Here is a 24,254-nt window from a genome sequence, read left to right as displayed (position 1 = left end):
TTGAAGCTGTGTTGCCTTTGGTTTGGAAATGCTAAAGCTGTGTTGCCTTTGGTTTGGAAATGCTAAAGCTGTGTTGCCTTTGATTTGGAAATGCTAAAGCTGTGTTGCCTTTGATTTGGAAATGCTAAAGCTGTGTTGCCTAATTAAAGTTGCCTTGCCTAATTAAAGTTGCCTTGCCTAATTAAAGTTGCCTTGCCTAATTAAAGTTGCCTTGCCTAATTAAAGTTGCTTTGCGTTCTATATAATTTATAGTCTACTCTTGACCACTTCCTGTTTGCGTTTTATATTGATTTTAGAAAAAACGCTACCACATACAAATGTGAGTTTTGGCCATCTTACTCAAAGTCCCCCTCTGCTCATCCGGTGCCGAGGATTTTTGCCATCGATGAAAAATAAAAGAGTTATTAGTGTTTAAAAAATGTTGAGATACTCTCACCTGTCAATCATGCCATTAAGGCCACACCCCTTCTGGTGGGAGGGGGCAGGGACAATAAAACACAGAAGTGTGGGCGTGGCTCAGTCTCTGCAAGATGGAGGAGGGAGAGGTCACGACTCGCTGTCTTTAGTGGCCTTGCACCCTGCTTGAAATGGTATGAACCTGCAGTTGAATTTGGTGGCCTTGCACCCTGCTTGAAGTGGTAGGATTCTGCACTTGAATTTGGTGGCCTTGCACCCTGCTTGAAATGGAATTTCAAGGAATAGCCGTGAGTCAACTGCCATCCCACCAGCCGTGAGTGAGTGAGCTGCCAGCACAACAGGCTTGAGTGACTGAGCTGCCAGCCCAATAATCCATTTGGCCCACAATATCCATACTAGCCCTCTGGAAACCAGTCACTTCAGCCCACAACATCCATACTAGCACTCCAGAAAGCCCCCCCACCCCCACTGGCCACCAATATTGGAATTAGTGGAGTGGTGGAACATTGCGATGGGGGACCAGCCCTCCCGTGTGATGCTGGGACCCAACGGGTCCCACTTAATCTAGTAAATATAATAAATGTTGCATTATGTGATAGAACTAGCCCTTTTCTGAATGAAAACATAAAGTGCTGGAAATACTCAGCAACTGTGGTGAGAGATGATGCCGAGTTCCAAAATATTCACTTTTTATTTGGATTTCTGCACCTAATTTTGCTTTTGAATGACCTTTTTCTTTCCAACCATTTGCGTGACTTCCAGCCTGTCCAACTTCTGCTGGAATGTGAATCCTGGATGTTTAGGAACCTCAGCCGAAATGAATCATTCAAAAATATGGGATTGTTTTTGTTCTTCAGCAGAGAATAAGTTTGATTCCCTTTCCATCTCTTATGTCATTACAAATATCAATATTGTTCTCTATATAAAAACACAACAATGAGCATTGCAACGAGACAAATATTAAAATAAACTTAGCACATGCCCCTCTGTCTGGGACTGACTTGTTATGTTCTGAATTGTCAAACAAAAAAACCTTTTCATTTCTGCCCTAATTGGGAGATCTGTAATTGGGGAATATGACAGAGTTCAACTGCGCTATGTACTGTCTGCCAGGTCCCATAGTGTATGCTTTATAAAATGCTCTTCAATTCAGAAGCAGAATATCATTAACTCTGTAAGTGGATGAACACAATGGACATGCAATTTAATTAACTTCTAACATTGTATGTTGGAAGGAAGACAAAATGAAATTATGCACATATTTCTCAATAATGCAGGCAACCTTGAAAGGGCTTGATTGAAGCAGGTCAGACTGGGGTACTGCTTTGTCCAATTATTTCATATTTACTTGAACTCTAATTTTTTTAAACTTCTGTAGTTTATAAATCAATCATGTTTAACTATGACATTTCCAAAGATTCTCTGAAACTCAGAACAGTTTAATATGAGTTCTGATATGCTTCACGTATCCTGTTACCATCAAATGCCCTTTTTTTCATGAGAATGACTATCGTGATATTAAATGAAACAGACAACGGGATTAACTTTGTTTCTAATGTCCCAGGACAGGACATAAATGAAAACCAATGAAATTCTACAATGCTTTATACACAAGTTTAAAATATTTTATGTGCCTTGATATTATTAATATCTCCTCAGAAAACAGCAGCATAGACCAGGCATTTTACAATGCAGTTCAATAATATATTAATGTTATGTACCTTGTCTGATAAGCTCAGTTCAGCAAATGATAAATTACATACAGCTATCATTTCTGTAATAAAATTTGATGGATTTTCATAAATGTGAGCCATGCCTGTTTGCTGGTCACACCTCTCATTATTAACAGGTAACAGATGTTGTGCCTCAATATTTAGTTTGTACTTACGGAACAAGTTTTTCCTGTGAACTATTGACACAATTGACACCACTGATATTAATAATTTGTTACAGGCATTAGAAATTATCCTATAGACATGTGCTGATATATTCAGTAAACAATTTAGAATCACTGTAAAATCAGCGTAGGTGTCCAGCATTTCAATTTTGTGCATCAGTGTTAAAGATAGCAGCATTTTTTTCTCAGGGTGATTTGAATATTGCCATTCCTTCCCATGTCTTTTCCTTCAGATTGCTTCATTTTTCAACTGTTCATCTCAGCTGAATGGGCAGAATAGAGATCAGATTTTGAGAATAATGGACGGAAGAAAACAGAAATGTAATGCTGAGGTTCTATAAGGTTCTGGTCAGGCCGCATTTGGAGTACTGGGAGCAAATTCGGGCCCCATAGTTGAGGAAGGATGTGCTGGCTCTGGAGAGGGTCCAGACGAGGTTTACAAGAATGATTCCAGGAATTAGTGGGTTCGCATATGATGAGCGTTTGACAGCACTGGGCCTCTACTCGCTGGAGTTTAGAAAGTTGAGGGGGGACTCATTGAAACCTACAGAATAATGAAAGGCACAGACAGAGTGGATGTGGAAAGGATGTTTCCACTGGTGGGAGAGTCTAGGACCAGAGGTCATCGTCTCAGAATTAAAGGGCACTCCTTTAGAAAAGAGGTGAGAAGGAACCTTTAGTTAGGGGGTAATGAATCTGTGGAACTCATTGCCACAGAGGGCTGTGGGGGCCAAGTCGGTGGATATTTTTAAGGCAGAGATAGACAAATTCTTGATTAGAACGGGTGTCAAGGGTTATGGGGAGAAGGCAGGAAAATGGGATTAGGAGGCAGAGATCAGCCATGATTGAATGGCAGACTCGATGGGCCGAATGGTCTAATTCTACTCCTATAACTGTGAACTTGTGAAGATTTGTATCGATGTGTCATCTTTCACATTGGTGCATCGCAGAGCACTGTAGTACATAGAGGATGTGTCCCTGTTCAGCTCGAGAACACAGAGCCTCTTGATAGGAATCACCTCACAGATCATGATTAAATGAATACGTTTATTGGCCAAGTATGTACACATACAAGGAATTTGCCTTGGTGCTCCGCCCGCCAGTAACAACACAACATACAGTGACAATTAAGAATGACACATAAAACATTAAACATTAATAATAAAACATTATTAAACATGTGAATTAAATAAAATACCAGAGCAAAAGGAGCCTATAGATTTTTGGTTATTGAGTAGAGCTACTGCTCGTGGAAAAAAAACTGTTTTTATGTCTGGCTATGGCAGCTTTGACAGTCCAGAGTCGCCTTCCAGAGGGAAATGATTTAAAGAGTTTATGGCCAGAGTGAGCGGGGTTAGAGATGATCTTACCCGCTCACTTCCTAGCCTTTGCAATGTATAGTTCGTCAATGGAGGGAAGGTTGCAGCCAACAACCTTCTCAGCTGATCGGACGATTCGCTGCAGCCTCCGGGTGTCGTGCCATCCCTGAAGGTGAAGGTGAGGTCAGCACCTGAGTATCAGGACAAGTGCACAGGTGCAAGTACACCTGTCCTGACACTTTGCTATTGAGGGCCTCAAAAGTGAGCGAGATTTGCCTGTAAATGCATTTGTACCTATTTATTAACTAATGAATGATTTGAATAGTGTTTATCTTTTTTGTTAAGATTTTCTAGATATGTATTAGTGGCATTTAGACAAACCATTTTTTGGATTCAATAGCAAAAAAGGGAATTCCAAACTAAAAGCAGTGCCTGGCCCCATCCCTTCACTTCTCCAGCTTTGCACTAACTAATGAGCAGCAGTAAAGCCATCCAGATAGAACGCGCGCATGGTGCATGGTGAGGCGTGATGGCGTAGGCAGTGATGCGCGGTCGCGCGCGGCGCCCCAGGATTTTGGGATTCACAAAATCTTCGCGCGCCATCTGCGTGACGTGCAAATAACACCCAATGGGACAGGCCCTTGAAGCATCAGTTAGTGGCTCAGTTTTTCCGACAAGCTAACTGAAAAAACAAGGATGCCAAATGAAATACGGGGAAGTCAGACAAGTCAAACAAACAAGTGAATATAGGTAAAGTCCAAATTCAGAGAGATAGCCCAACTATAGCGCATATAATTGCTCAGCTGCAGATTAAGTCTATTAATTCCAATTAAGATATACTTTGCTATAATGGCTCATAAAGCATCATTTGACTCCATGATTATTGTGTTTATTTTTGTCTGCAGTTAATGCAATTACTCATTTTCTCCTTTGGGTCCTACTCTGAAGTTAATAGATGCATTTTACTAATGAAAAATTAAGTAGAACTACTGACAGTGAGGTTTATAAATATGTAAAATATAGTTTTAATTATTTCCAATGAAAATGGCAGAAAATCAATGAAATGAGACGTGACAAACATACAATTGACATCTGCTATTGTTAAGAGATCAGGCCACTGTCAGCAGAGCATTTTCTAATTAATATTTTTTGATTGCAGTTACTAATCCATTCATTAGTAATGACATACAAAGTATTTAAAAAAATCATTGCACGACTTTAATTTGAACTCTGACTTCCAAATATTTATGCACTTACATGTACATTTAATGGTTTGCTCCATTGTTAGTCACATGCAATTAATTATCGATTGAAAGTTATTAACTTAAGTGCCCAACTTTGTTCATGAACTAAGTTTGTATATCATGTCTCCATTGTGGCAGTAAATTCTGTGTTTTTATTTCCCAATGTTCACATGAAAAATGTGAGTTAGTAGCTGTAAATAACAGTCTTCCTCAGTAAATTGAACAGTTTTAAATGTGTGCTTGAGACCAGAATAGTAATCTGGGTTGATAATTCCATTTGGAACTGAGGGTGTGGTGGATTTTCCAGAATTCTCTACTATAATGCACGCCAGTTTGGTAATTTGGTAAACGCTTAGGCAGCTTTCAACCCAGCTATATGAATATTGATTTCCCCAACTTCAAGTGACACTTGCTTTCCCTCTCTCTCCGTCACACTCCCACCTGAGTTCTCCTCCCAGTTTCACTGTCCTCCTGATTAATTTTACTGTTTGTATGCTTCATTGTCAACTTCCCATCATCCAACAATGAACCATCGTACATTTCCTTGAACATTGTCTGCTTTGATCTGTTCTTTTCACACCAAACACGTTCTTTGTACCTTTCCATACATATCTCGTCTCCCTCTCCCCTGAAGAAGGGTCTCAACCCGAAATGTCACCCATTCCTTCTCTCCAGAGATGCTGCCTGTCTCGCTGAGTTACTCCAGCATTTTGTATCTACTGTGTAAACCAGCATCTGCAGTTCCTTCCCACACATGACTCTTAAAGGTGTTAGGACAGCTAGAGGTGGGCAGTAAATGCTGCCTGTTCAACATAGTATCCCTGCCATAAGATTTCAATGATTTTACAAAGGTGCAGTTTTAATTGTATTGCACCCATACAAAACAATTTAAATGTTGTTATTGTTGTTATAAAATATATATATATTTATATATGTATATATATATATATATATGTGTGTGTGTGTATATATATATATGAGTGGACTCACTAACATATGGTTTATCGACATTCACAAAAGTAAGAAAAGTCATGTATCAACCAAGAACTGATTCCATGATCTATGTACAGTGGCTTGCAAAAGTTTTCATACCCCTTGAACGTTTCCACATTTTGTCACGTTACAACCACAAACGTAAATGTATTTTATTGGGATTTTATGTGATAGACCAACACAAAGTGGTGCATAATTGTGAAGTGGAAGGAAAATGATACATGGTTTTCAAATTTTTTTACAAATAAAAAACTGAAAAGTGTGGCGTGCAAAAGTATTCAGCCCCCCTGAGTCAATACTTTGTAGAACCACCTTTCGCTGCAATTACAGCTGCAAGTCTTATGGGGTATGTCTCTACCAGCTTTGCACATCTAGAGACTGAAATTTTTGCCCATTCTTCTTTGCAAAATAGCTCAAGCTCAGTCAGATTGGATGGAGAGCGTCTGTGAACAGCAATTTTCAAGTCTTGCCAGAGATTCTCAATTGGATTTAGGTCTGGACTTTGACTGGGCCATTCTATCTCATTAATATGCTTTGATCTAAACCATTCCATTGTAGCTCTGGCTGTATGTTTAGGGTAGTTGTCATGCTGGAAGGTGAACCTCCGCCCCAGTCTCAGAGAGTTCCAGAGATTCACCACTCTCTGTGTGAAAAATATTTTTCTCATCTCGGTCTTAAAGGATTTCCCCCTTATCCTTAAGCTGTGACCCCCTTATCCTTAAGCTGCGACCCCCTTGTCCTGGACTTCCCCAACATCGGGAACAACCTTCCTGCATCTAGCCTGTCCAACCCCTTAAGAATTTTGTAAGTTTCTATATGATCCCCCCTCAATCTCCTAAATTCTAGCGAGTATAAGCCGAGTCTATCCAGTCTTTCTTCATATGAAAGTCCTGACAAAGATGAGGATGGTGGGTGAGGAATGCAGCCAGAAGGCAAGGAGCAGCCCCTTTAGATATTGGAACAGGGGCTGCAGCCTCACACACGTGTAACACAGACTCTCCCAGCCCGCAAAATAGTGGCAGGCGGCTGGTCAGTCTGTGAACCGCGAGCTATCTCTTCTTGGATCCCATAAGAGTTAACCTTCCAGCACAACCTATCGTTCGGAACCTCCCACCTCACATGACCTCCCACCTACAAAACCATGCTGACTATCCCTAATCACCCCTTGTCCATCTAAATACATGCGTATCCTATCCCTCAGAATGCTCTCTAGTAACTTTCTGACCTCAGATGATATGCTCACTGCCCTGTAGTTTCCAGCCTTTTCCCTGCAGCCCTTCTTGAATAGAATCACACCATTTACCACCCTCCAATCTTCTGGCACCTCGCCAGTATTTAATGACGACTCGTAAATCTCAGTCTTTTTGGAAAATGCTGTTTCATTTTAAATTATCATAACACCAGAATTTTTATCTCACTACTAAGGATTGCCTAGAGGCAATGCTACTGGTAAAGTCAGCATTCATTGCCTATCTGTAATTGCACATGCGATAATTATGGTGAGCCCTCTTCTTTTATGGCTAGATGTCCTGGTGAATGTGTTTCCATGTGCTAATGTGTAGGATTTACACTAATGAAAGAATTATATTGTTATGTATCGCCCGGAGCAATAACCACAACGGAGTCAGTAATTTAACAGTAATTTACTAATTAACTTTAAACATCATCGTAACTTTCAGAACGTCCCAGTCATGCCCCGCGCAAGTCCCACGTCACCATCCTCCGATTAGATGGTGTTTCCAATCTACCGCATACACGAGCACTCGTGATATTCCTGGCCGGCAGGGATGTTGCTGCGCATGCCCGTAAAATGCTGGCACACATGTGTATAAGATGCCGGCATGCATGCGCGGGAGTTAACCGTTCACGATGGTACAGATATGTTTCCAAGTCATGATGGTTTGCAACTTAGAGGAGAACCTCAAATAATATTGAGTTCTCTAACTTCAAGTAACCCCTGCATTCCCTCTCTCTCCATCCCTCCCCCACCCAAGTCACACCAGCTTCTCATTCTCACCTAGCAAACAGAAAACAATGACCTGTTCCCTTTGTCATTGTTACTTTTTTGCATATCTTTCATTCATTTGTTCTATATCTCTCAACATCATCGTCTACATCTCTCGTTTCCTTCCCGTGACTTTCAGTTTGAAGAAGGGTCTCAACCCAAAGCATCACTCATTCCTTCGCTCCAGAGTTGCTGCCTGTCCCACTGAGTTACTCCAGCATGTTGTGTCTATCTCCAGGTATTGGTGCTCCTAAGCGATTCTCTGTGCAGGTATCGGGCAAGCAAGATATCCCTTCCCAAGTATAATACTGATCACCAAAATATGTTTTTGTGGAAATGCAGGTGTGTGGAGGTGCTATGTGTGCAGGTGCTGCAATTACTTTTCTACCTAAAATATTAGCTTATCAATGTTATAGGCTAAATTCATTTATTCACATATAATATTCTTTGTAATCTAATGTTACAGGTCGTCCATTGCAATGCAAATGCTGCATATCCAGCGAAGATTAATAGTAAGATTAAACGAGAACTTATCAGTTTGAAGTTTGATCTTGATTTTATGAGGAGTTACGATGAGCGATTACGTGAAGCAGGGCCGTCCGTCTGCGTGCGCGTCAATCTTCAAAGCAGCGGTGTTAAATCACAGATAAAAAAGAAGACCTGAGAATAGTAAGATTGTGAAAAAACTCGAACTTCCATATGACCTTGATAATATGAGGGTGGGAGCGGTGGGCACGTAATCGCTCATCGTAACTCCTCATAAAATCAAGATCAAACTTCAAACTGGTAAGTTCTCCTTTAATCTTACTATTTTACTTCGGAGTCACGTGAGTGACTACGTGAACATTTCAAAGCTCTGTGATTTCACGCCGGTTACGAATCCAGGCGTCACACACTGAATGGATTGACCATGGATGAGAGTATTATTAAAGCATTCAGACATAACGTAGTTAGTAAAGGCACTGATGCTTTAAAATAAAGAAAAATAAATGTTTTATTAGCTTTCCCTCCGAACCTGTGGGAAAACTAGGTAACAGAACTTAAGATGGCACGAGCAAATACCCCTGGTCCGATAATGGGTTTGTTATAAAACCGCTGGAACGTTCTTTCGTTCACCCATCCTGCCGCTAGGATGTCATCAAGGGGTACATCCATCGTTCTTGCTGCCGACGTAGATGCAGCCCTGGTGGAGCAAGATTTAAAGATATGAGTATTTATTCCCGCTACCACCATTACCTCCTTTAACCATCTGGAGATAGTTTGTGTTGACACCTTTCGGTGTGGTTTCTTGTGGCTGATGAGGACCGATTGTTCTGAGCCTCTGAGGTTCTCCGTAACTCTCAGGTAGTGGTGTAAATGTGTTACCACACACAATCGTTGGTCCTCTGGATATGCCAGGAACTGGATCTTCATCCCTGGCATTCCTGGCCTGCTCTGTTTGATCAGGTCCTTAACAACAAATGTTATGTTATTCGTATTGCTGGTCATGTAGTCCAGTCGTAGTTTTTGTAGTGTCTGGACTCTTTGGGCTGTTATTAGCGCCATCAGCATAACCACTTTCAATGTTAGTTTTGACAAAGATAAGGCCATTGGCTGTCCCCACTGACGAAGTAAGGTCAGTACCATGCTCACATCCCATGTATCTGTGTACCTAGGCCTTGGGGGTATCGAATTGTAAATTCCCTTCATTAATTTTATTATGAAGGGGTGCGTTCCTATCGGCCCGTGCCCTGCCTCCAGTGTCAGATAGGAGGACAGTGCACATCTGGCACTGTTGATTGCGCTATAACTTAATTTATAGTCATAGTACAGTACTGATAGGAACTCCAAGACATCCGTTATCCGAACTGTGTTGTATGTTATATCGTTTGCATGGCAGAAAGCTTCCCACTTCTTAATATGAGTGGCGTACTGTTTTTTGGTTCTGTCCCTCTATGCCTTTGTGATGACATCCACAGTTCGTTCGGATAGTCCAATGTCTTGAAATGGCCTCCTCAGAATCTGCAAACCAACAAATTAATCCGGTCAGAAAGTGGATGGTTGCTCCCTGAAACTGGGTTTACTAGGAGATCTCTCCTCTTAGGTACAACCATTAATGGCTGGACTATGATCCCCAATATTTTCGGGAACCAGGCTTGTGTAGGCCAATCTGGTACTACTAAAATGCCTGTGGCTTTGTCTTGCTTGATTTTAGTCAAGCATCGGTTTATGAGGCAGAATGGTGGGAAAGCATAAATATACATTCCTCCCCAGTTTAGAGAAAAAGCATCCACTGACTCTGCTCCTGGGTCCGGCTCCCAGGACACATATCTGGGTAATTGATGGTTTAATCTAGATGCAAACTGATCCAAATCTGGAGTGCCAAATCGTATAGTTATTTCATTGAATACAGTACGATTCACCATCCATTCTATGTTATCATTAAACATTCGTGACCTTGCATCTGCCACCGTGTTATATCTTCCTGGTAGATATACTGCCGTAACCCAAATATCCCTCTCGATGCACCAGTGCCAAATGAGGTTAGATAATCTGTCACAGGATACAGATTTTACACCACCCATGTGATTGATATATGCTACCGCAGTAGTGTTATCAATCTGAATTTGAACATGCACATGTTGCATGTTGTTACAGAGACTTGAGCCCATATTGTGCCCCCAACAATTCTAGGTAATTGATTCCATATAGTTGGAGTATAGCAGACTCTTGCTCATTCCATCTGCCTCCACAGCTCCTGACTGTGTTAGTGGCTCCCCATCCTAAACCGCTTGCGTCGGTTTGGAGAAACACTGATGGGCTCTCAAGTAAGATTTCTCTTGAGCTGAGTCTTATGTTTGCCATCCACCATTGTAGTTCAATAATGGCTTCAGCTGGTAACCGCATAGATTTGCAAAACTGACCTGCATGTAATTTCAATGCTCGTTCCTTTGCCCACTGTAAATGCTGGTAATGCAAAGGTCCGTAACGTACTGCAGGAAAGGCAGCTACCAATTTGCCAATTACACTTGCTGTTTGTCTGATAGTTGGTTTGTGTTTTTCTATCAGATCATTGCAGGCTTTCCTCAAGTCTTGTTGTTTGCCTTTAGGCAAAGTCACCAACATGGTTACTGTATTGATAGTAAATCCTAGGTAATCAATTACCTTGGTAGGAGTTAATTTTGATTTAACTGGATGGATTTGGAACCCAAGTTTTTCAAACAGGGTTTTGGTTGCCTTGACTGTTGCTTCTGCCAATTCTTTGGTGACTCCAAAGATGAAAATGTCATCCAAATATGCCATGACTATGTGATTTTGAGATCTTAGCAGCCCCAGAATTGGTTTAAGTAATTTGGTAAACAGTCTAGGGGCTGATGTCAACCCATTTGGCAGAGCCTTGTATTGCCATTGCCTTGTATATTCATTGTGTCTTTTTGGGAAAAGACATATGTGCGAATATTAGAATGTGTTGGCGGTGGTGATTAATTCAAATTGAACTCAATTTTGAATCCTTCTATACTGTGCAGTATGAATGGATCCTTAGTAACCCAACACCATTCTTTTAAGAAGTATTTTAACCTTCCACCCACCTGTAAGTGAGGTTCATCTGGTATGTTCCCTGAAGAACTGGTTTGACTTACCTCTGTTGTTACTAGCGGCGTGGCGCTGGTTTTCGTCCGCGAGGTTTGGGGAGCAGAGCTGGTGGTTGCTCTCTCCTCATCCTCGCTGTCGGCCTGCTGGGGCCTGCCCCTAAAAAAGACCTTGACTCAGGTGTGAATCTTCCTCCGGTGCCTGGCTCTCTAGGTGTAAAACGCCGAGAGCTGTAGAGGTGGAATCTCGTGGATGGACCCCTGGGTGTAGCCTGACCTCTTGTTATGAGGCACACGGTTTTTGCCTCATCATCCAGGTCCCGTACCTGTCTAGACAGGTCTTCCCCAGACAGGTAGTTTGCGGGCTGGATGTTGCTAGCTTTGCAAAGAGCTGCGAACTTCGAATTTATTGCTGGTTTTATTGCATCTTTCCGAATGCAGTTTATTTCGAAGCGGGCATTACATAGCAGTGCCATGGTATCCTGTTCTCGGTCAGTGAGGAGGCCTCCTTCCACACCTCCTGCAAATGAAGTAATTCCAGACCCCAGCAGGTTTAATACTTTTTGGAACTTCAGTTCCTGGTTCCTGATGATGGGGCCTATTTGCCCTCAAATTATATGGTTCACCGCTTGAACCTTGAGGGAAGCACAGTTAGATGGTGGGGGGTACCTGTTCAGGGTTTCTTCCATGACGAGATCTTTGAGTTGATGAGACGCCAAGTCGTTGATGTTACTTGCTAGGTCTTCATCCAAGGGAGCACCCAGTGATGTGGTAAACTTAGTTGATTGTAGAGGTACTTCCTCCAATCTCCCCTGGGAGTGTTCCCCCCTTGTGCTTCCAAACTCTGAATCCGGGTAATCCCCGTATGTACTTCCCCCTTCCATGGGAAAGACATAGTGCTGCCCAGAGTATGAGGCTGCTGGCATGGTCTGTAGAAGGGACTCGTGCTGATATTGCTCCTTTCTCCGGAGTTTATCATTGTGGAGCAGCTTCTCCACAAGCTGCTCCATCTGGGAGAGTCGTCCTCGGACGCTTCCCGATGAGGGAGGGTATCCCTCTTCCCCGGATTCATCCGAGTCTACGGGTCTGGCAGACTTATGGGTGGCTTTACGCCCCGCCGGGACCACCACGGTGCTTTCCTCCTGCACCAAGTCTGCTGCTGCCGGTTCTGATGCCGGCGGCAATGTCGGCGAGAATGAGCGTCGTCCGCTACTGGGAATGCTGCGATCTTCGGCAGCTGGTTTCCCCGTGGACCGTCTCTTCGACATTTTTTGGGGCTCTGAAAAACAAATAATTTCCTTAGCCCGAACAGAAAGCGCAGGGTAAGTGGTTCAACTTTCCTTACCTGCCGCCTTTTTAAAATCCCAACGGCTAGGAGGACGCAGTGCCTCTCCAGTCCGTTGCGCGCGTTGCTTTCAGACGTAATGACGCGCACGCAGACGGACGGCCCTTCTTCACGTAGTCACTCACGTGACTCCGAAGTAAAATGATATTTGGAATGGTGCTGCCTGTATGGAGTTTGTACGTTCTCCCGGTGACTGTGTGGGTTTTCTCCAGGTGCTCTGGTTTACTCCCACACTGCAAAGACGTACAGGTTTGCAGGTTAATTGGCTTATGTAAATTGTCCCTGGTGTGTAGGATTGTGCCACTATGGGGTGATCACCGCTCAATGCAGACTCAATGGGCCGAAGGGCTGTTTCCACATTTTATCACTGAAGTCTAAATATCTAAAGAATTCATTTAAATACAAACCAAATATAATGCTTTCTCTTTGGATCCTATTTGAAGCTATTTTATGAATGATGTTCTGAAGAAGGGTCACCTTTGCCTTTTCTCCAGAGATGCTGTCTGACCCACTGAATTGCTCCAGTGTTTTGTGTCTATCTTTGGTTTAAACCAGCATCTGCAGTTCCTTCCTACACATGAAGTTCTGTGTCCTTGCTCTCAGGTTTTGCAAATTTTCATGCATGAATCTTAAACGTTGACAGTTATTTTTAAAAGTGGAGAAACACTGTAAAAGATTATCATCATCTTGAAGTGCTGGAACATAGACTTTTACCCGGAGGATAGAGATGTGCTGCGACCTATTTTAATCACATGCAACACCAATTCTGCCATCGAAGGTAGACACAAAATGCTGGAGTAACTCAGCGGGACAGGCAGCATCTCTGGAGAAAAGAATGGGTGACGTTTCGGGTCGAGACCCTTCTTAAACCAACATCTGCAGTTCTTTCCTACCTAATCTTGCCATGGCACTTTCTCAGCTCAACAATTGGTGAAAATCCTGGGGAATGAGATTGATGTTCCATTGTAAGCGATGCAGATGTTTCTGAGCAAAACTGCCTAAGAAATTAATTCTTAATCGATAGTGTCAAATGCACTATATGATAGTGGCAGCACATTGTTTCTCTGCCTCTAAAATCCAGTTTCATTAACTTCAAGTGAGCTGAATTGCACAAATAGAGTGGAACATGTTTCCACTGCTAAATAACACATTTGATACCACTGACTGGGCACGAATTTCTAGACTGATTAGTGTCAAGCAGCAAAAGGGAAACTGCTTATATACTGTGATTGATGTCGCCGTTTTGGGAAAATTTTCTTTTAGTTTAAAGTTGAAATTACGTTAACAGCTGGGTTTTTATTCATTATAGTTATGTGTCAAACTGGCCTGGCCAGCTTTTATTGCCTATCCCTAATCCCACTTGACATGATGGTGGTTGATCACCTTCCTAAACCATTGAAATCCTTCTTGTTACCAACACAAAACATCAGGATTATTCTCCCATAATCTTGCCCAATATGGTGAAATGTCAATATTTCTAACAGCCCATTAGGCTGTTTCTAAATTATTGACAGTTCTCGACAGAACAAAGATAAATAGCACATTATGGGTTGCTGGTCTTTTTAATCAATTTTCACCATCTGTGCATTGTGCCAAGGCCGGCATTTATTGTCCATCCCTACGTGCCCACGAGAAGGTGGTGGTGTGTCACTTTGTTGAACCACTGCATGTCTCGTGGTGATGGGACTACCGCAGTGCTATGGGATAGAGAGATCCAGGAATGAAACTCAATGGTGATGAAGGGGTGGTGATAATCTTGGTGAGGTGCAGCTTGAAGGAAAACTACAGGTGTAGTGTTCTTGATGCTCCTCAAGGATAGAATATCTGGTTTTAGGTGTTGCTGGTGAAAGAGGCTACGTAATTAACTACAACGCATGTTGAAGAAGGTGCATGGCAGGCAGAGTGGATCATTATGGGAGGTAGGCAGTGTTACAAGAAGCTGGCTGCACACTGTACAGAGAGACATTCAACTTTCAACATTGCATTTCGGCTTTCGCTAACTACCGACTGGGCATTTTAAATTACTCAAATTGCCCATTGCAAATGATCAGATCATAGTCTGAGTCTCAAGGAGTTTTCAAGGAGCCTCTCCCATTACATAGAAAGATATGATAGACTATAACAATGGAAATGCATGCAAAGAATACAAGGGATATATTTATTAGTAACTTAAAGCAAATCAAGGTCAAAAAATATATAATTTGAAACAATATTTAAAATTACATTTTAAATGAGTGCATTATTGGCATCACTGGTTACTCTGCAAAACAGAAATCAAGCAATAATTGGAGAAAATTACTCATCTTTTTGGCCTGCATCAAATTGTCTGTTCCTAAAATAAATTGGAACAGTTATAAGGTATTTTAGTTAAAACGATGCCTCATATGTGAATAATGTGTACGTATCAACCATGGAAACCAGCAAATGCCGGCCTTCATCTTCAGAAAAATGGTTTGCAAAACAGGGTCGATGGTGAATATTATGAGAAAACAATTAGTCTTTAGGACAATATGATTTAAACCGCAGCCTTATATCACATCCTTTCATTTGTATTCAAGGAGGTGTTGTACGTACCTGAGAGCATGAAGGATAGATGCTGACAAAACAGCGGGGCCATTTCTGTCGGCTTCTGAGCACATTCACCTGGAAAGGTTCTTGTATCTTAATATTAAAAACATTGCTTTCTGATTAATTCACAGCATAATTATTGGATTTTTAATCAAAAGAAAAGTAAAACATTTATCTTTAAAATAATACATCAAGCAATCATCTACTGATTAATGTAATCAGGAAACACACTCCACATTTTCTTTCCCCTCTTTATTTTGATCCCTCTCTCATAGACTGTCATCAGTTTCAACCCAGATTTCCAATTCCTCTAGCACAGGTATGATTCTTTTACCTTTTCTGGTTTATAAAGAGTCGGCTGTATCAGAAACGTAGCTGGGGGTTGTTTGTGGGGTGCATCGTGCATACAAAAAGCCATTCTAGTCAGGCTAAAGATGGGTGCCAAGAGACAACTATAAATAATTTAACTTGTGCACACACAGAGATCATCTTGCATGAAAAACAAACGGCCAGTGGAATTCAGCAAGTCAGGTAGCAACTGTGGAGGGAAATGGACAGATGACATTTTGATTGTGGACTCTTCTTCTACTTTGCTGAAGGATTAAATGCATCTCTTTAAGTTTCTCATTTCCAACTTTATTGCCTGACCATTTAAAATGCAATCCAACAAAGTTATAGTCCCTGTAATGTCAAGTATAAAATTTGTGAAGAAGTATCCTTGAGTGTTTAACAACATGAACATAACCGACTCCATAATGATTGAACTGGAAACAGAAAATGCTGGAAACACTCCACAGGTCAAGCAGCATCTTTGGAAAGAGAAATAAATTTGATATTTTAGGTCCACGATCCTATGTCAGTTCTGTTTGATTTTCATCATGATCGATTCATAATTTTTTGACAGCGTGAATTATTACTGATAGTTTACCTGCAGTTGAAACAGTACCTTGCCGTAATCGGAAGGCACACATTATTTGGACTTCTAGAAGCAAATGTACAAAGTGTTGTGCACTTTGTTACTCCTTCTCTCACATTCCCCATTCGGAGAAAAAGGGACCCGACTCAAAATGTTTTCTATCAATGTCTGTAGTGGCCATTTGGCTACAATGTTCACCAAGTGATGCTGATTGAGTTATTCCAGTACTTCGTGTTCTACTCAGGATTTCAGCATCTGCAGTTATTTGTGTCGCTAGGATCTGACACTTGTTCACTCTGTTACATTTTGGCCTTGGAGTCTATTTCATGAAACCATTATGATATGCAAGCGATATAGCATGTATTCTTTCATTAATACTACACTATTTCTGATCCAAAACATTTTGTTTTTTCTGAACATGAAAATAATGTCTCTGCACACCTACAAGTGCCCTTGTCTTGGAAATCATTCACCTTGAGTTATATGACAGGCAGCCTCTCATGAGTGTCCTCGTTTGCCACCTTTGGAAAGCTCAATGCAGAATGGTTGGGTCACAAGAAGAAGTACTCATCAATTAAATATATGATGGTATTTTGCGTTGGATGAACTAATATGTCAAGGAGATGGGCAAGACCTCATGTTTGGGCTTTTGACAAATCAGCAAATGTTTAATCTCAAGATGTGCAGGTTCTCATAAATAATGCAGTGATTACTGAGACAGAACTCTGACTGCATTCACGTCTTCCGCGCAAATGTGGTCAGGGAAAAACGTCAATGAAATCTCTTCCTCTTCGTTCACATCTTCAAGTTATTATTTTGAATGCCAGATGTTTTATATTCCCTGAAAAACTAATGAAGGAACCTGTGATGTGGTCATTCCTATGAGAAAAAAAGCCATATTTTATCTCTGGTTGTTTGCTAGGATTCATCACAGATGTAGAAATATTGCTTTCACTCCACAGTTGAGTTTCAGTTATCTTTTCTTGTGCCTTAGTCCTGGTATCATCAATGAAATTGCATCTGCGAAATTAGGTTTTCCTAAATAAATGTCTATTTAACTAAATGATATCAATCTATTGTGATCTACAGCATTAGGTCACGTGGAATTCTTTGCTGCACATCTGTCTTTAGAATGGATGTAACAAAAGCAGGTTATAATTTGAGCATCAGACGTGTTTTTGAAATGGTGAAGAAATTGTAAAGGGCCTGTCCCACTTAGGCGATTTTTTTGGCGATTGCCGGCGACTGTCATAGTCGCAGTAGGTCGCCGAAAAAGGGGATAACTGGACTCGCCCCCCCCCCCCCCCCGGTCGCCACTTTTGTCAACCTAGTCAACGTCAAGCTACAGCAAGCTACCGACAACCAGCGACCCATTAGGACGTCCATCTATGGCTACACCTATGACAACCTACAACCACACAGGCGACAACATACGACGACCAAAGTCAACCTACATCCATTCGCAACAAGCTACGACAAGCAACGAACCTGTTGGCGACAACTGAAGACAATTCAGTCACCCGTTGACGTAGGTAGTCGCCAATGGAATTCACAGAAGTCAGCACCCAGTGACAACCCACGTCATCCTGGCGATAACCTACGACAGGAGAAGACAAACTACATCAAGCCCCCAGTCGCCGAAAAGTTTTGAACATTTCAAAATCCAGCGGCGACCAGAAAGATGTTACGACTCTTTAGGCATCTTGAGGAGACTACTCACGACCATACAGGCGTCACTGCGTGACCCTGTGGCGACAGCCTAGTCCCCTGTAGTCGCCGAAAAAATTGCCTAAGTGGGACAGGGGCTTAAGGATAATATATTTGTTGCCAAGATGCAGACTTTTGACTCATTAGTCAAATAGTGAGTGTACAATTTGAAGGCCAGATCATGGATGTTGTTTTTAGTTAGTCGACCATAACACGATCATGAGAAGAAGTGTCATCAAGGTCAAACCTATGTCCTAGTGAAATCGTGGAATGCGTTTGGGGAGAATTCCATCAATGAAAGTCCACTTGACTTTAAAACAGATTCTAAAACAGAGGACCATTCAACATATGAAGAGAACGGGATGCATATCCTTCCTCAAGTCCTGTCATATGCTACGCCATCTTATATTGATGGCTCTTCGTACAAATACACCACTTCCATTAAATATCATAAGATTAGCTTTTTGGTCAAAGCAATTGAATTCTAAAGAAAGCGACTTTTACATTTTTTTTCAAATACGATATCTGTTGAATTACAAGCTATTTAAAAAAATTAAGCAAGAAATAGACATCACTGGAAGCTATTTTGAAGTGATTCGTAAAACCATTTCACTGCATTTCATTGAAAGGGATCTTAAAATTTCTGGAGGCAAGGTCCGCAGATGCTGGAATCTGGAGTGAAGCAGAAACTGTTGGGGGGGTCTCTGCGGCAGCAGCTGAGGAGGGTTATGAATAGTTGACATTTTGGGTTGAGACCCTTCATCTGAAGAGTAGGGGGGGGGGGGTATTTAATATGAAGAGGTGAGGGGCAAGGCTGGGACAAGCACTGGCAGACATTAGGTGGATCTAAGTGAAGAGGATCAGATCAGGGAGGGAAAAGTGGAGATAGCGACAGAGGCTGGGTGGGGATAAGCGAAGACAATAAAGGCTGCAGATTATAGAATCTGAAAAGAAAGGAAAAGTAGACTTTTTTTTTTTTACATTGATACTAAGCCAAGTTACCAACAAACTTTGGAGTGTGGGAGGAAACCAAAGATCTTGGAGAAAACCTACGCAGTCACGGGAGTACGTGCAAACTCCATACATACAGCACCCATAGTCGGGATCGATCCCGGGTCTCTGGCACTGTAAGCACTACAAGGCAACAATTCTACCGCTGAGCCACCATTCTCTTGATGTGCAATCAGTATCTAGCTTGTTTACCGCTGCTCACTTTCTGCTAGTTCTTTGTTACAATTTTTAGTAACATTTATAATTATTTCCATTTAAATCACAACTACAAAGGGCATAGTTAGATTTTCATGATTTCTCAATACACCGATCAAATTAGAAAACTCTTTGAAAACATCTGCATTTGTTATTTTTCTGACATATATAATGTCCAAATTGAGATGTTTTGCAAAATAACTAATACATCATATGTATTTTTAACATCATAAAAACAGTTTTCTCCCAAAATTAAAATGTATTTCATGTCTTTTAAATTCTAACGTAAAAGTTTCTAATTTAAAGTCTTTGCCTAATCACTCGAGTATGAATTTGAACATCAGCAAACTTTCAATTTCTCACCGCATATATCTTCCCTGAAATTCTAGTGCATTGTCCCAACCAATCCTCAGGACAAAGGGAGATGTGGACTATCCAAGAGTCATAGGTCGCAACACTCATCTCAGAAATAATTTGCAGAATGTGGTTGCAAAGTGCAAAAGAAGCACCATCAACTAATTTTACAAGGTAGACAAAAATGCTGGAGAAACTCAGCGGGTGAGGCAGCATCTATGGAGCGAAGGAATAGGTGACGTTTCGGGTCAAGACCCTTCTTCAGACTGATGTGGGGGTGGGGGTCGGGAAGAAGAAAGGAAGAGGCGGGGACAGTAGGCTGTGGGAGAGCTGGGAAGGGGAGGGGAAGGAGGGAGAAAGCAAGGACTACCTGAAATTGGAGAAGTCAATGTTCATATCGCTGGGGTGTGAACTGCCCAAGCGAAATATGAGGTGCTGCTCCTCCAATTTGCGGTGGGACTCACTTTGGCGATAGAGGAGGCCCAGGACAGAAAGGTCGGATTCGGAATGGGAGAGGGAGTTGAAGTGCTGAGCCACCGGGAGATCAGGTTGGTTAGTGGTTTCACTAAAACGACTTTTACCCAAAATATCACCTGTCCATGTTTCCCAGAGATTCTGCCGGACTTGTTGAGTTCTTCCAGGACTTTGTGTCTTTTTTTTGTGAGCTAGCATCCGCAGTTCCTTATTTTTATTCTCATGTGTAATTTGATAATAACATCCATCCATGATTGGATCCAGTTTCTGGTCTGATTAGCTGGACATTTACACCGGTGCTTTTGAAATAAGTGCAATATCCTGATTCCTCAGATTTGTATCAGTGTGCTCAGAATAGATTGAGATTGTAGAATTTCCCACATTTATTGGCCGCAGCCTGCATGAGTTTTGCAAGTTTCTTTGGTGTATCCAGAAAAACTTTAGGCAAAAGTAATTAAAATCACAAACATTTATTTCAGGAATGTTTCATTGAGAATATTAATTTTTCCTCTTAGAGGGGGCTCAATCTGACAAAATGTGTAATTAAAGAGGTGTGGTACATCTGTCTGATGGTCCACAAATAATTTATTGATGATGATTTATTTGTCATTAATTAAAATGTTGAAACAATTTAAATAATGTTTTTTTGTTGTTGAATTAATTGACTTTCTTTAAGATTATAGGTTTGGAATGCATAAAGCACCAACTTTGATGTATTTCAGTAAAATACTTTATGCAAGAAAATGTCTATGTGTGAGACTTGCGTCAAAATCGTGGTTGGTTCACGTGTACCACCGTGACCACCAGGTGGCGCCAGCAATGGCTGCCTCGCCAACAGCCTGTCTGTCTGTCCTTTCCTTCCTTATATTTTAATTGTATGTGTTAAATGTATGTTTTTAGTGTTCTTTTATGTGGAGGGTTGGGGGGAAACTTTTTCTACTCTCTTTCCTCGAAGGAGATGCGATTTTTTTCCACCGTATCTCCGTCCGCACTGCGGCCTAACATCGAGGAGTTGGTGGCCTATGCTGGAGACCGACTTCGGGAGCTCCAACCACGGGAGCCTGCGGACTTACCGTCGCGGAGCTCGCGATCCCTTTGCCAGGGGTCGACCTCGGAGTTCCAATCGTGGGTGCTTGCAGACTTTAAAATTACGGAGCCCGTGATCTCCAGTCAGAGACCACCTTCGGGAACTCCAAGCCAATTTCGACCACCCCCAGAGGGTCTGGATCGCCCTGACGCAGGAGTTTTGATCGTCCCGACGTGGGTGCTTCGACCACCAGCTGCGGGAGCTTCGATCACTCCAACGGATGGTTCGACTGCCCCGACCACGGGAGAATAACGAGGAAGATTGGACTTTTTTGCCTTCCATCACAGTGAGGTATGTGGGGAATCCACTGTGGTGGATGTTTATGGTAACTTCGATGTATGTGTGTCTTGTTGATTTTTTTTCGTATGGATGGTTGGTAAATCGCGTTTCACTGTACCTTAATTGGTTATGTGACAATAAAAGACCTTTGAAACCTTTTGAAACTAATCAAAGTGGACGTACAACTTTTTGGTGGGAGGCACATTGTAGCTGGAGCTGGTTCTGCTGGAAAGGGCTTTACAAGCAAGTCTGACCTGTAGAGGAACAAAGATGGCACGACACATGATAGAACAGACATCAAGGCTTTTGAAATCTGCACTGGCATCTTGGTCGTGTCTGAAAGTGAGATGAAAATAAGTTCATTGACCTCAAACAAATGATCAATGCCAGTGAATAGACCTCAACATGTCACATTCCAGCACTGTATTGATGTTCCCAGTTGTTGGTCAATTCACGAGAACCCTGCTCACTCATCTAGATTCAGATTCAGATTCAGATTCAACTTTAATTGTCATTGTCAGTGTACAGTACAGAGACAACGAAATGCAGTTAGCATCTCCCTGGAGAGCGACATAGAATATGATTTCAATAATTAAATCCATTTACATGCATACAGTCATAGTGTTTTTCCTGTGGGAGGAGTGTCCGGGGGGGGTTGATTGGCAGTCACCGAGGTACAGTGTTGAGTAGTGTGACAGCCGCAGGGAAGAAGCTGTTCCTGGACCTGCTGATCCAGCAAAGGAGAGACCTGTAGCGCCTCCCGGATGGTAGGAGGGTAAACTGTCCATGGTTGGGGTGAGAGCAGGCCTTGGCGATGCTGAGCGCCCTTCGCTGACAACGCTTGCTTTGGACAGACTCAATGGAGGGGAGTGAGGAACCGGTGATGCATTGGGCAATTTTCACCACCCTCTGCAGTGCTTTCCGGTCGGAGACAGAGCAGTTGCCATACCATACTGTGATACAGTTGGTAAGGATGCTCTCGATGGTGCAGCGGTAGAAGTTCACTAGAATCTGAGGAGACAGATGGACCTTCTTCAGTCTCCTCAGGAAGAAGAGATGCTGGTGAACTTTCTTGACCAGAGTTGAGGTATTGTGGGTCCAAGAGAGGTCATCGGAGATGTTGACCCCCAGGAACCTGAAGCTGGACACACGTTCCACCTCCGTCCCGTTGATGTGGATGGGGGTGTGCGTGCCGCCCCTAGACTTCCTGAAGTCTACAATGAGCTCCTTGGTCTTCTTGGAGTTAAGGGCCAGGTTGTTGTCAGCGCACCATGCTGCTAGGCGCTGGACCTCCTCCCTATAGGCCGACTCATCGTTGTTGCTGATGAGGCCAATCACCGTTGTATCATCTGCATACTTGATGATGGTGTTAGTACCATGTACAGGTGTGCAGTCGTAGGTGAAGATGGAGTAGAGGAGGGGGCTCAGCACACAGCCCTGTGGGACGCCGGTGGTGAGGGTTGAAGAGGTGTGCTTGTCTAACCTAACAGACTGGGGTCTGTTGGTTAGAAAGTCCTGTATCCAGTTGCAGAGGGAGGGGTCGATGCCCAGGTTACCGAGTTTGGTGATCTGTTTAGAGGGTATAATGGTGTTGAATGCTGAGCTGTAATCACTGAACAGCATTCTTACGTAAGTGTCTCTGTTGTCGAGGTGGGAGAGGGAGGAGTGAAGTGCCGTTGAGATGGCATCCTCCGTACTCCTGTTCTTGCGGTAGGCAAACTGATAGGGGTCCAATGTGGGGGGTAGGCAGCCTTTGAGGTGTCCCAGGACCAGCCTCTCGAAGCACTTGGTGATGATGGGAGTAAGTGCAACTGGGCGGAAGTCGTTGAGGCTTGCCGCAGTGGAGTGTTTTGGCACCGGCACGATGGAGGTGGTTTTAAGGCACGTGGGGACAACTGCTTGGGCAAGTGACAGGTTGAAGATGTCAGTCCAGACGTCTGTCAGCTGCGCAGCACAGGCCCTGAGGACGCGCCCGGGGATGCCGTCAGGGCCAGCAGCCTTACGTGCATTAGTCCTACTCAGTGCCACGTACACGTCGTAGGGGGTGAGTGTGAGGGGTTGGTGATCAGCAGGGAGCACAGCCTTGATGGCTGTCTCTAGATTGTCCCTGTCGAAGCGGCCATAGAAGTGGTTAAGCTACCTACAATTATAATGAACCAGAACCTATTAAGGTCAGGTCGGGGGGAGATCCGCCCCCCCCGCCACGCGTACCATGTAATCCCGTGCTACCTGCTCCATAGTCGGCGACTAAACCGTCTCCCCCACTTGGTTTGCAGGTGAGGAGGGGGCTGTGGCCCCCAGCAGGACCAAAAACAAAACCTGTCAAATGGCGGATGAGCTCCCAGCGAGCCAACGGCCATCCACACTTCAGTAGAAGTTGCGATCACTGTCGTACATACCATTGGCAGGACTACTGGTGCAGAGGAGGTAAAAGCTAACAAGAAGAGGGGCAGATGTGCCTGCTTGTCAAAATCTTGAGGGAACATCAGTGCAGTTTATGTTTGGGATGCCCGTTCCAGAGACCCACAGTTAGCAGAGAGTTGGACAGCATTAAACTCCCATGTGACTTGTGACCTGACCCTGAACCACACTTTTACCCATCCCCATTCCCAAGCACCACAGACCATGCGGCTAGTGCACGAGTGGTAAAAAGGCAATGATGTTATAACCGCAATATTCCTTCATTTCACACTCAGCTCAGGTAGGATCGATGTACAGTGAGCCACTTGGCTGAGATATCTGCAGCCAGGGCAGGTGACAAGAAAAACCCCCTGGGTATCAGCTCTCCAAAGATTACGCACAGGTTCAGCTGCAGTCAGCATAGAAGAGGATTTCAATGGAGTGACTACAAAGGAAGTCTGGTGCTGATGAACA

General features: G+C 42.9%; 1 protein-coding gene across 2 annotated transcripts in view; it reads left to right on the top strand.

The window, feature by feature from the left end:
- Nucleotides 1-24,254, top strand: part of inpp5a (inositol polyphosphate-5-phosphatase A) — a 572,966-nt gene that overhangs the window by 359,368 nt on the left and 189,344 nt on the right. The window lies entirely within an intron of this gene.

Source organism: Amblyraja radiata, chromosome 15 (genome assembly GCF_010909765.2).
Source record: "Amblyraja radiata isolate CabotCenter1 chromosome 15, sAmbRad1.1.pri, whole genome shotgun sequence".
Lineage (NCBI taxonomy): Eukaryota > Metazoa > Chordata > Chondrichthyes > Rajiformes > Rajidae > Amblyraja > Amblyraja radiata.
The sequence above is the reverse complement of the archived record's forward strand: the minus strand, read 5'-3'. Positions and strand labels throughout refer to the sequence as shown.